This window comes from Tupaia chinensis, unplaced genomic scaffold, assembly GCF_000334495.1.
Source record: "Tupaia chinensis unplaced genomic scaffold, TupChi_1.0 Scaffold000564_1, whole genome shotgun sequence".
Taxonomy (NCBI): Eukaryota; Metazoa; Chordata; class Mammalia; order Scandentia; family Tupaiidae; genus Tupaia; species Tupaia belangeri.
The window spans coordinates 91,723-104,199 of record NW_006160077.1 but is presented as its reverse complement, the minus strand read 5'-3'; positions in this window follow the sequence as shown (position 1 = coordinate 104,199).

Here is a 12,477-nt window from a genome sequence, read left to right as displayed (position 1 = left end):
TATGAATTAAACATTAAGTGAATAATTCTTTGAAAAAATGGCTAATGAATTTTTAACCAAGTTCAGCTTCACCCTATTGAGGGAGACTGTAGGACCATAAGAACTCATCACCTGGATCACAAGTGAGCCCTCACTGCTACAGCATCACACCATGGGTCCAGTCTGATTCTCCTCTCGTCGTCATTAAACCTTGTTTCACACCTTTCCCTCTATCTTAAAAATCCAAAATCCGCTTTCTCTTTCCACAGTCTCAACCCATAACTTTTCTTTCTAGTTATAGCGAAATCTTGAGCCAGTCAGAAAAAATTTTTACAAAGTCACGTCACCCTCTATGCCTACTCTCCAGCATCTCTTCCCACATGGATAGAGTCTCAGTCTATTACCGTAGAATCCTGCTCCCCATAGACTATCTCGCTACACTCTCAAGCCACTCCACTAGTGTGCAGGGCACATTCTTCTGAGAGAATTAAAAATAGACCATTTACAGAAAGCATAACTAGCGCCAAACACTATTTAGACCTTTCAGAAAAGAATAAAGGAACAGCCTCTCAATCTGAAGGAAAAGAAAAAATATTTATTCATGAAATGGTTGAAAATACATTTTTTACAAAGTAAGAAATATATCATACCTGTGGATAAAGAAGATATGATTAATATTCAAATAAAGGTAAATGATCAAAACTATTTAATGTCTTAACCAGTTTCAAGAATAAGCCAAATGCCTAATTCCTTCTCAGATTAGAGGAACCTGGTTAATGGTAATTTCTGTAGCTCTGTCATCTATTGATTAACTGAGTTCTTAAGCAATCATCCACAAGGTGGCGATCAAGTCAAATACTAGGTTATGTACCAGATCAAGTTTTACCTGGTCCTAGAGGATTGTGTTGATTAGCCTGTCTTAAAAGACTGCTAGCAGTTAATGAAGAGGCCGGCGAGTGGTATGGTGGTTTAGGTGCTCGACTCCCGTATGAGCAACCACAGTTGACTCCCAGACCTGGAGGTTTGCTTTCCCATTTTCTCTCTAACCCTCTGCCTCTCTCCAATAAGTGCATGTGCCCTACAGCAAATAATAATTATTGTTATGAATTAAACATTAAGTGAATAATTCTTTGAAAAAATGGCTAATGAATTTTTAACCAAGTTCAGCTTCACCCTATTGAGGGAGACTGTAGGACCATAAGAACTCATCACCTGGATCACAAGTGAGCCCTCACTGCTACAGCATCACACCATGGGTCCAGTCTGATTCTCCTCTCGTCGTCATTAAACCTTGTTTCACACCTTTCCCTCTATCTTAAAAATCCAAAATCCGCTTTCTCTTTCCACAGTCTCAACCCATAACTTTTCTTTCTAGTTATAGCGAAATCTTGAGCCAGTCAGAAAAAATTTTTACAAAGTCACGTCACCCTCTATGCCTACTCTCCAGCATCTCTTCCCACATGGATAGAGTCTCAGTCTATTACCGTAGAATCCTGCTCCCCATAGACTATCTCGCTACACTCTCAAGCCACTCCACTAGTGTGCAGGTCACATTCTTCTTTCTCCATAAAAGCAATGGTCTGATAATTCTCCCCTCTTTCTCCATAGCAGCTTTTTCTCCCTATGAGATCATCCCCATTAACATGAAAATATCCCATTATTTTCCCCATCCTAAAAATTCCCTTCTCTTAGCATAATGATCTCCAAATTCATTGATGTTGCAGCAACATACAAAATTCTTTTTTTTTCCAAAATGGTATAGTATTCTACTGTGTATATATACCATATATTATTAATCCATTCATCTACTGATGGACATTTAAATTGTTCCCTTATCTTGGCCATTGTAAATAATTCTGCAATTAACATGGAAGTGAAGATATATTTCTTTTACATACTGATTTTAATACCTCTGGATACATAACAGGAAGTGAGATTGATGTATCATGTGGTAATTCTATTTTTAATTTTTTGAGAAACCACCATATTGTTTTCCAAAATGGAAAGAACAAAGAAAGAAAAAAAGAAAGAGGGAAATTAAGAGAGAGAAAGAAAAGAAAAAGAGAGACAAAAATACCGTGAGATTAGAAGATGATTCTGAATAATAATAACTAATAATCTTTCCTGACATAAGATTGTATGAAATAAATAGAAGCTGTCTGTCTCCTATGCTTTGAATACATCCACCAAATATCTAAGTGTTAAAATTTGGTTATTACTGGAATGCTCTATCAAGAGGGTGGTAAGTTAATCTAATTATAGTATTAAAAAGTGGGTTGTTTAGAAAATGATTTGATTATGATTTGATTAGATACTGTCATCAGAGAGGGCCCCATAATTGAATGGTTTTTGTTTGTTTGTTTGTTTGTTTTGAGAGAGAGAGATCTTTGCTATAGCGCATGTACACTGCCAGAGAAAAGGTACAGAAAGCAAGAAATCACCCCCTTAAATGTCCATCAGTAGATGAATGGATTAATAATATATGGTATATATACACAGTAGAATACTATATCATTTTGAAAAAAAAAAGAATTTTGTATGTTGCTGCAACATCAATGAATTTGGAGATCACTATGCCAAGAGAAGGGAATTTTTAGGATGGGGAAAATAATGGGATATTTTCATGTTAATGGGGATGATCTCATAGGGAGAAAAAGCTGCTATGGAGAAAGAGGGGAGAATTATCAGGTGCAGGATGGCTACACTGCAATCCCTTCTCCATTTTCCTCTTGGGATCTTGGGCATGCATACATGTGAGCATGCATGCACACACCCAGCGTGAGCTTTTTAAAGTTACCCAGTCCAGGGCTTGAACCACCATCAAACTATGTGGGATTTCAGTGATGTAACCATTATACCACCTGCTGCTCCCTGTTGGTGACATTTTGAGAAGAGGGAAAGATCAGCTGACACATACTCTTCTCATCATGTGATGCCCTGCACTGCCAGGGTCTCTGCAAAGTGCCCCCACTAGCAAGAAGGCCCTCACTGAATGTAGCCCCTCCACCTGAGGCCTCCAGTACCATGAACTGAGTAAACATTTGTTCTTTATTGGTTACCCAGTCTGTGATCATCTGCTATTAGCACAAAGAATGAACTAAAACATTGTGTGAATGGCATAATGCCTCTCATTTGGAGGTAAGGTGAGACTAAAGGTGGTCATGACATAAAACCCTTCAGTAGGATTCCTTTTACTGCTGTACCCAGAGCATTGTTATCAGTGGTTCTGAGAGACTACACCCAGAGGAATGTTCCTGAGAGAGAAGCATCTTCCTGATGAAGTGTGAGTTTCCATAACATGGCGTAGAACTGCGTCAGCAGAGACTGATTCTGCCTAAAGACCCAAAGCTGCCACAGACTTGTGTAAGCATGTGACCTACATATTGTGGGCCTGCCACAGTGGGTACCGTTTACATCAGAGTATATATATTTATTACAACGATGGGTTAGTTCTTCTTTTCTTTGACTTCTTTTTGTTTGTTTGTTTGTTGTTGTTGTTGTTGTTACCAGAAATTGCTAGCACTAGCCAGAAAGAGAGAGAGAAAAAGCACCCCACAATGGAGCCGGGTCATGTAGTAGTCCTTTTTGCTCCATTTCTTCCCATTAGGATTTTGGGCAGGCAGGCACCAAGGTTGGCCATGTGGGATCCACTACCAAAGCACAGCAGTACGGAGGGAACCTTACGACAGCAGTGTTTGGATAGATGGCAGTGAAGGATCTGATAAACAAGTAAGTATATTATGAAAATCTCCTCCTATATGGAAAAAAAGTGTCTTGCGAATGAGATTCACTTCTCTAACTTATATAAAACTACTTGAGAGCCAGGAAGCAGCCATGAGAGCATCAGCTGCCCAGAAAGTAGTTGTGAAAATGGATAAATATATAGATATATATATATTGCCTGTTGTGTAACTCTTTTTTTTTCTTTTTTTCTTTTTTCTTCTTCCTTCCTTCCTTCCTTCCTTCCTTCCTTCCTCCCTTTCTTTCTTTCTTTTTTTCTTTTCCTTTCCTTCCTTCCTTCTTCCTTCCTCCCTCCCTCCCTTTCTTTTTCTTTCTTTCTTCCTTCCTTCCTTCCTTCCTTCCTTCCTTCCTTCCTTTCTTTCTTTCTTTCTTTCTTTCTTTCTTTCTTTCTTTCTTTCTTTCTTTCTTTCACAATCAATCCACTCTTCTATTCCCAGACCACATGGTCCATTTAGTATCTCACCCATGATACAAAAGTAGGAATGTGAGCTAAGCTTGGAAAATCAGAACAGCATCTTCTTGACAATAGTGATTGTTCTGGGAAGGAGTACCTCACTCATATAAAAGGCAATCTAACTTCTATGTCTCCTGGAACACCTGAGTAAAATAATGCCTTCTTTTCTGATAGTTTGCTTATGTCAGATAGTCTGGAGGCTCAGGGTACATTTAGGATGCACGACGCTTTTGTTCTTCCTTAGGCCAGTTATACGCATCTATCATTCTAGCTTCTGATGCAAGCCTCTGCTGACTCAGCGTGGAGAAAGTGGGTGGGTGAGAGATCTCTAAACTCCCTCAGAGTCCATGACTGGTTGTCTTCCACTCAGATCTACCTACCCATTAGTTACCCAGTTTAGAATGACTGATGCCATAAGCACTACCTATGCCAATAGTAATGACAATCAGGTGATGATATTCTTTAGAATTCTGAAATTCATTTTCTGTGTGTAGAAGAAGCCTCATACCTGATAGTGGGGCTACGAGAACTGAACATGGCTCCCCTTACCATGTAAATCACAAAGGACCTTGTACGAGCAGTGTGAAATCTTTCATGGGGTCACTTGGTGATTTTTTTCTTTTCATTGCCTAATTATAGATAGATTTTTCTGACCTCTGTTTTTTTTTTTTCTTTTTTGGAGACGTTTTTGCTATAGGGTGCGTGTGCTCGCCAGAGAGAGAGACAGAGAGACAGAAAGCAAGAAATCACCCCCCAGGGGAGATGACCATGGGGCAATCCCTTCTCCTCCATTCTCCTCTCGGGATCTTGGGCACGCACGCACACGCGCCCTGCATGAGTTTTAAACCACCGGGTCCGGGACACAAACCACAGTCGACTACATGGGAGTCCAGCAACATAGTCATTACGCTAACTGCTGGTCCCCTGACCTCTCTTTTTTAAGAATTATTTTATTTAACTTTATTTCTTTATTTAATTAGACCAGAGAGGAGGGGAAAGAGAGAGACAGAGAGTCGCAAGGTCTAGGACTCAAACTGCAGTAGTCCATGTGGAAGTCCAGCATCCTCAACCACCATGCTACCTGCTGGACCCTCAGGCCCCTTTTTCTCCCCTCACTCCTGTGCTTGGAGTGTTCACCTTTTTTTTTCCCCCATTACTCCTTCCTAATGTCAGTCTCTGCCAAATTCACTTTGACGTTTTCCCAAAGTCTATAAAATTGATCCTTTATATGAGGGAAAAATATTTTCCAAATAGGAAAATGATAAAATACCTTTCTAAATGAAAACAAATTATTTTTAATTCTAGAGCAGATACAAGTTATTTACAAATTAATAATTCTGAAAGATGCCAACATGAATTTTTAAACAAGTTTATTTATTTCTTCTGTGAGAGATAGAGAAAGAGAAAAATTGTTAATAAGGTCTCATACCACAATCCCTTCTCTCCCCCATTCTCCAAACTCTCTGCCACCCTTCCCAGCAATCCAGGGTCATGAGTGGAGGCCATGCGTATAAAAGCCAACCAGGGAACCAAACCTGGAATCTTCCATGTAGATCCAGCTTCAATTAAGCAAGTTACAAGTGCATCACCCAAAGGTGAAATTTTTAGACTAGACACTCTAGAAAAGGAATTGCAAAGTATGTCCACATCACTCTATGTCTGCCATGGTCTAAATATCTATGTCCCCAAAAAATTTATGTTGAAATCCTTACCTAAAGGTAATCAAATTGATACCTTTAAAAAAAGTCTCAGAGTGACCACCAGGCGGCATAGTTGTTGGGAATACGGGATTCCCATATGACCTACAGCAGTTCAAGTCTCAAACCCAGTGTCTTGAAAAATCACACCAGGCACGTGCACTTGCATGCCCAAAATCCTGAGAGAAGAATGAAGTAGATGGGATTGTGGCATGGCCATTCCCCCAAGGGGGTGATATCTCACTTTCTCTCTCTGTCTCTGTCTCTCTCTAGCAAGTACATATGCTCTATGGAAAAAAAAAACTAAAAAAATATAATGTCTCAAACAGATGCCTGTCCCTTCAGACATGTGATGTTATAGCAAGAAGACTGAAGTCTATAGACGAAGAAAGATTCTCTCAGCAGACCCAAATCAGCTGGCACTTTGAACTTGACTTTATAAGTTCTAGAACTTTGAGAAATAAATGTCATCTATTGCTTTTAAGCTACCCAGTTTTTGTTGTAGCAACCCAAATATACGAAGAAAATGCCTATTTCATACCCAATGAAATTATAAATATATGAATTTCCACAATTAGATAAAGAATAGAAAATATGATCAGAATGTGAGGTGGCAAGTGGTTAATTTGGATAGCTTTTTGGAAACCCTCATACAGATGTCCCTACCCCCTCACCTCAAACTCAGTGTGTGTGTGTGTGTGTGTGTGTGTGTGTGTTTGTGTTTGCATGTGTTTGTGTGTGTGTGTGTATGGTGGGATAGGGAGGAACAGGTGCACATGGATGTGTCTGTTTAATGGAGGAGACTTTCTAAGCGCTACTCCAAGAAGCCTAGCATGGGATCTTCTAGAGCTGAACTACAAAAAAAGAACCAAAGGAACACTATTATTAAATCCAACACCATTAATGCTTTGCCTCTCTACTTTTCTTCTAAATGTCCTTCCTTAGACCCCACTATTTCATACACACTATATCTGCTATTTACATCTATTTACTGTGTTTCTATATCCTTTAGTCAATCAGTTTCAGTCATAGAGTGTGGACACTCAGTATATATTAAGTGGGAAACACAATGAAAAGAAATGTGGCATTATCTGTTGAATGTGGTATTATCTATTTCACAGTTTTATCAACTGGACTAGGGAGAAATGTTGACCTGTTGAAATAGTCACGTTGTAAGCTAAATGTGATTGAATGTATAAAATAAGCTGAAATTTTAAAAATGTAAAAAAAAAAACAAAATCCAACACCACTGGTTAAAATACTGTAGACTGGTCTATAACTTGTTTTTGTTTGTTTGCTTGTTCATTTTGTTTTGTTTCCCCTTTGGTACACTAAGTACTATAGTACTTGGCTTTTAAGAGCTAATCATAATTTTGTTGAGACTTTTTAGAGACTAGAGGGCCTCAAAACTGGAAAGTAGATGTGCCCTAAAAAGATAAAAATTTCTGCCCTGATGATCAAGTCTGGCCAACAGAACCACAGATGAAAACAACTATCCTGACATCAACAAATCTCTTCCTCAGAGGACCTGTCAAGTAGACATTGAAGAGCTGTGCTGCACTAAATACCATGTCATCCCTTCCCACTTTCCTTATCTTCCCCCCTCTCTTAAAAAGTCCTTTTCCTGGTCCGTGACTTTGGAGAAGAGTTTTGAACATTAGCTAACCACATTCCCAGGTCACTGATTTCCTGAATAGGTCACCTTTCCTTCCCACCAACACTTGTCTCTCTAGTATTGGCTTTCAAGGAACAAGCAACCAAGTTTGAATTTAGACCTGTCTAGACTGGTAACCAGTCTTGTAACCCCTTACATTGGTGCAGGGGGCTGAGAGCAGATAAAACTAGCATGGAAGAAACACTGGCTGGTTTCCCAGTGGAGTGCAGTGAGGGTTACTGGGAGACATTACCTTGTATTGACAGTGTTTCTACTGTGATGGCATTCCTCGGGGCCAGAGACAGATGGCTAGAGGGGAGCCATCTGAGTCTTCTAGCATTCCAAGAATTATTTGGAAGGGTATGACATTTCCCAGGTAGCCGCTAGCTCTCTGAGGGATAAGGAGTCACCAGTGATTATAAGGCATAGGCAAGTTCTCCTACCTCAAGGATATTACAGTTAGAAAGGCCAAAGAAAGATTCTTTAAGAAGCCCACATAAGGTCCCTAAAAGGAAAGAAATAAAAACTTTCAATATCTGCCAAGCCCAGGCAGAGTAAGCAGCTTGTTACGATTCGAGATTAAGTAAAGATCCTCTGTCTCCTGAATAATTCTTTTTCTTGTCCCCACAGACACTTCTGTCTGCTTTTCCTATTTTAGTCTCTCAGGTTTGAGGAATTTTGGACCTTTTGATTAATGTAATTGATTGAACAGTTTAATTTCTAGTTTAGACCTTGTCTAAAACCTAAGGAAATTTGGGTTCTGTGTCATCTAAAATTGAAAAGAAAATGAGCAAAACTTTCTGAGTCTTCATTTAGACACAGATAAAAATCTTTTGTAACTATTAAGTTTGAAGGCTCAACAAGAGATAAGAATTAAAGTTTTATTTTGATTATGTCTTGTTTATTTGAGAACCATTGCACCTAAATATCATCTTCACAGGTATAGATGTAAATACGTTAGAAACAAAATTGTAAAACACAAAAAAAGGAAAATTTTTAATATTTACATAGAAGGGAGTAAAAAACTTGCCATTCGTGAATAAGATACTGTGAGCTCTGACAAATATCCTCTTTAGGACTTAAATGTTTCCTCAGCCACCACATGTCTGCATCAGTATTTCGGGATATATTCCATTCAGCATTATGGTATTTTTATATTCTGCTGATGGAAATGATAATATAAATAACAAAATATATCATGTTCTTTTTTTATTAGTCTATATCACTTTCAGAACTACTTCTTAAGGCTAGGAAATTGTAATCACAAGTATAGGTACTAAAATAGCATATAGTATATGTGAGATAATGTGATGGACATGGTGAGCATAGAATATTTTATATATTTGATTATTTTAAAAGTGAAAACACGGGCCCAGCAGATGGTATAATGGTTATGTCGCCAGACTCCTGTGTAGTTTTCTGCAGTTTGAGTCCTGGACCAGTGGCCTAAAACTCATGCTGGGTACGTGTGCATGCACAACCCTGATCCTGAGAGGAGAATGTAGAAGGAATTGTGGCATGGCCATCTCCCCAGGGGGTGATTTATCACTTTGTCTCTCTCTGTCTCTTTCTGTCTCTCCAGCAAGCTCATATGCCTTATAGCAAAAATATCTAAGATAAAAAAAGTGAAAATACAGCTTAAAGAATTCTCATATAAAAATGAAAAGTTCAAAGTAGAGAAACACTGTATCAGATGTGAAACACCGTATCAGATGTGGTTTAATTCACAAATATTTCTAATATATCTGAATTTTGAGGGTTTTGTTTTGCTTTGTTTTGTTTTAGACAGAGACACAAGGTTTCACTGTTTTCCCTAAAATGACCTGGAGTTCCTCATCATCCTGGCTCAGCATCCTGAGGAATTAGAGTGACAGACATACCACCACTCCTGATCTTGAGTTTTTATAAAAGAATTATTTATTTTATTTATTTATCATTAAAATTTTTATACATTCAAACACTGAAATATTGTAAAATAACTTTTGCAGCATGAATATACTGTACGTTAGTCCAGTTAAAGATATATTAATATACATTATAATCAACATATAATTTTCCATTTCTGTGTCCATTAAATGCTTTCATTCTCTCTTTATTCCCTTAATTTTTCTTTTTTTAATTTGAGTTTTTGGGTACTATCAGAAGCAAGAACAGTCTTCATCCATCAACTCTGGTACCTAGATAATCATGGCAGCAGGGGAAGTTGATAAAAGGATATCCTGAAATTTAGCTTCTTTCTGCGAATCCTCACATAATCAAAAGTTATTCTAAAATATTAGGAAGATAGAGCACATCTCCACCTGGGGAAAAAAAATACTTCCTTTATTTCAGCTTTTCTCTCTCTTCCTCATACCAACACTTCACCCTTCCTTCTGCATATTGCAGCTCCCAATCCCTCTCCTGGCTTCCTCCCCTCTGATGTGTGAAAAACAATGTGAAAGACCCTTGAGGGCAGCAGGCTGGCTGATGCTGTCTTTCACATCCTCTCTCCACTCCATCACCTTTTATTGAGTTTTGAAGGGTTTTCTTTTCTTTCTTTCTTTCTTTCTTTCTTTCTTTCTTTTTTTTTTTTTTTTTTTTTTTTTTGATATTTTTTTTTTTCGGTCACCAGACAGACAGAGACAGAGAGACAGAAAGTGAGAAGTCATCCCCCAGGGGGGGATGGCCATGCTGCAATCCCTTCTCCTCCATTCTCTTCTCGGGATCTTGGGCATGCACACACATGTGCCTGGCGTGAGTTTTAAGCCACCGGGTCCAGGACGCAAACTGCGGTCAACTACGTGAGTCCAGAGACATAGCCATTATGCTAACTGCTGGTCCCAAGTTTCGAAGAGTTTTCTAATGTTGGTCTGGTTGTCATTAAACTTTTCACCTTTTATCAGGGATTGGAGGTCCAACAATGTAGATGTCCCTATAGTGATTCAAACACAGGTAGTTTTCCAGGATAGTGTCTCCTAGAAGTATCCATCTGAGGAAGGAAAATAATTCTGTTACTAGTACATTTCTTTCTGAAGAAATATTTGTACAGGAAATATTTGTACAGGAAACAACATTACAGTGTGAAGATGGCCATATTTGAATAGAATTCAAGTCAGGACATTTTACGGTGCTCAAAATGATTATGTGTTTTAAACATCATAGTCTAATGCGGTCTTCTCAGGAATAAGCTATAAATATGTATATTTTCATAATTATAGAAACTATTATCAAACAGCCTTCAAGATTATAGTGGTTTACAAGGTAAAAATGTACTTATTGAGGCCACCTCATGGAATGGCTCCCACATGACTGACTGCATGGTTGGAGTCCCAGACTGGCAACTTGACTGGGTACATGTGTTTTGTGCTCAAAATCCCCAAAAAGAGGGAGAAATGGAGGAGAAGGGATCTCAATGTGAACATGCCCTCTAGGGGGTTGTTTTCTTGCCTTTTTTTCTATCTCTCTTTGTCTCTCTCCTGCAAGTGCTCAGATCTTCTATCAAATAAAATTTTAAAAAATAGCACAATCAAAATTTCATAATTCCTCAGTCCCATTCTACATGGTAACGTTTAGTTCTATCTACCTTCTTCCTGATTTTTCAGAATTCTGCATGTATATACAGTTGGTTAAATATACCTTTTATGTACAGATCAGGTAATCTTTTCCCATTGTTTCTAAAGATACAGCAACATGGTACAGATTTCTAATAAAATCATAACCTGCATATTATGTTATTTATCTTAGTTACTAGAATAGAAATTATGATTATTAATTATAATATGTTTGTATGTTTTATTTCTATTTTCCATCAACTCTGAATTATGTTTATCGTTTGAGAGTTAATGTTCTGGTATCTTATTATTATTTTTTTTTTGACAGGTTTTTGCTATAGGGCGCGTGCGCTCACCAGACCGACAGAGAGAGACAGAGAGACAGAAAGCAAGAAATCACTCCCTAGGGGGGATGGCTACGCCGCAATCCCTTCTCCTCCGTGCTTCTCTTGGGATCTTGGGCATGCACTCACACGCATCTGGCGTGAGTTTTAAGCCACCGGGTCTGGGATGTGAACTGTGGTTGACTACATGGGAGTCCAACAACATAGCCATTACACTAACTGCTGGTCCCAATAACTGATTTTTTAATAAATAAATAATATCATCACATTACTCACCATATATGTACCATAGACATAGTCAATCGGCCATCTCTGTAGTAAGGCATGGAAAGATGATCTTTACCTTGTTTGCTATCAAGTTGGAGAGATTAAGTTCTTCTAGATAAGATCACTAACAACTTAAAATTTTCACAAAACTGTATATGATAATGCCAGGTTATTTTTTTTTTCAAGTGAGGAAATTTCACTAGACAAGAAATCAATTGGTCAATGATTCTAAAAATGATGAAGAAATGGAGTTATGTCTTTAAATATGTTAAAGAAAAGTTTCCACAAGATTCTCTGAAAGTCAGTTATTCAATAAATTTATACTAGGTTTCTCTAGATAGAATAAATATTTCAAAATCACTACTTCAAATTGTTTATTACCTCTACTAAAGTAATTTAAATGAAACTTAGAGTTTCTTAGCCATCCATTAAAGCAATATTACTCCAGGTTGATAAACTAGGTATATTATAATAACTATAAGCTCTAATTATCTATAGTTTTAATTATATCTGACAATTATTAAAAAAATGAATTATTGATTATTTCTTTTTAATACTTTGGTTTCCCGCTGGGGGATAGAGATAAAGAGAGTGAGAGTTGTAAGATGAGGAGTTCAGTGAGAAAAGTCAGTAAAAAATCATAAGAAGGAGAGAAACATGCATTCCTTCAGGTAAACACACAGATGGCCTCCATGAAAACTGCATTCATTAATCAAAAAGTTGTAAGTGGGACCAACAGTTAGCGTAATGGCTATGTGACTGAACTCCCATGTAGTTAAACATGGTTCGAGTCCCAGACTGGTGGCTTAAA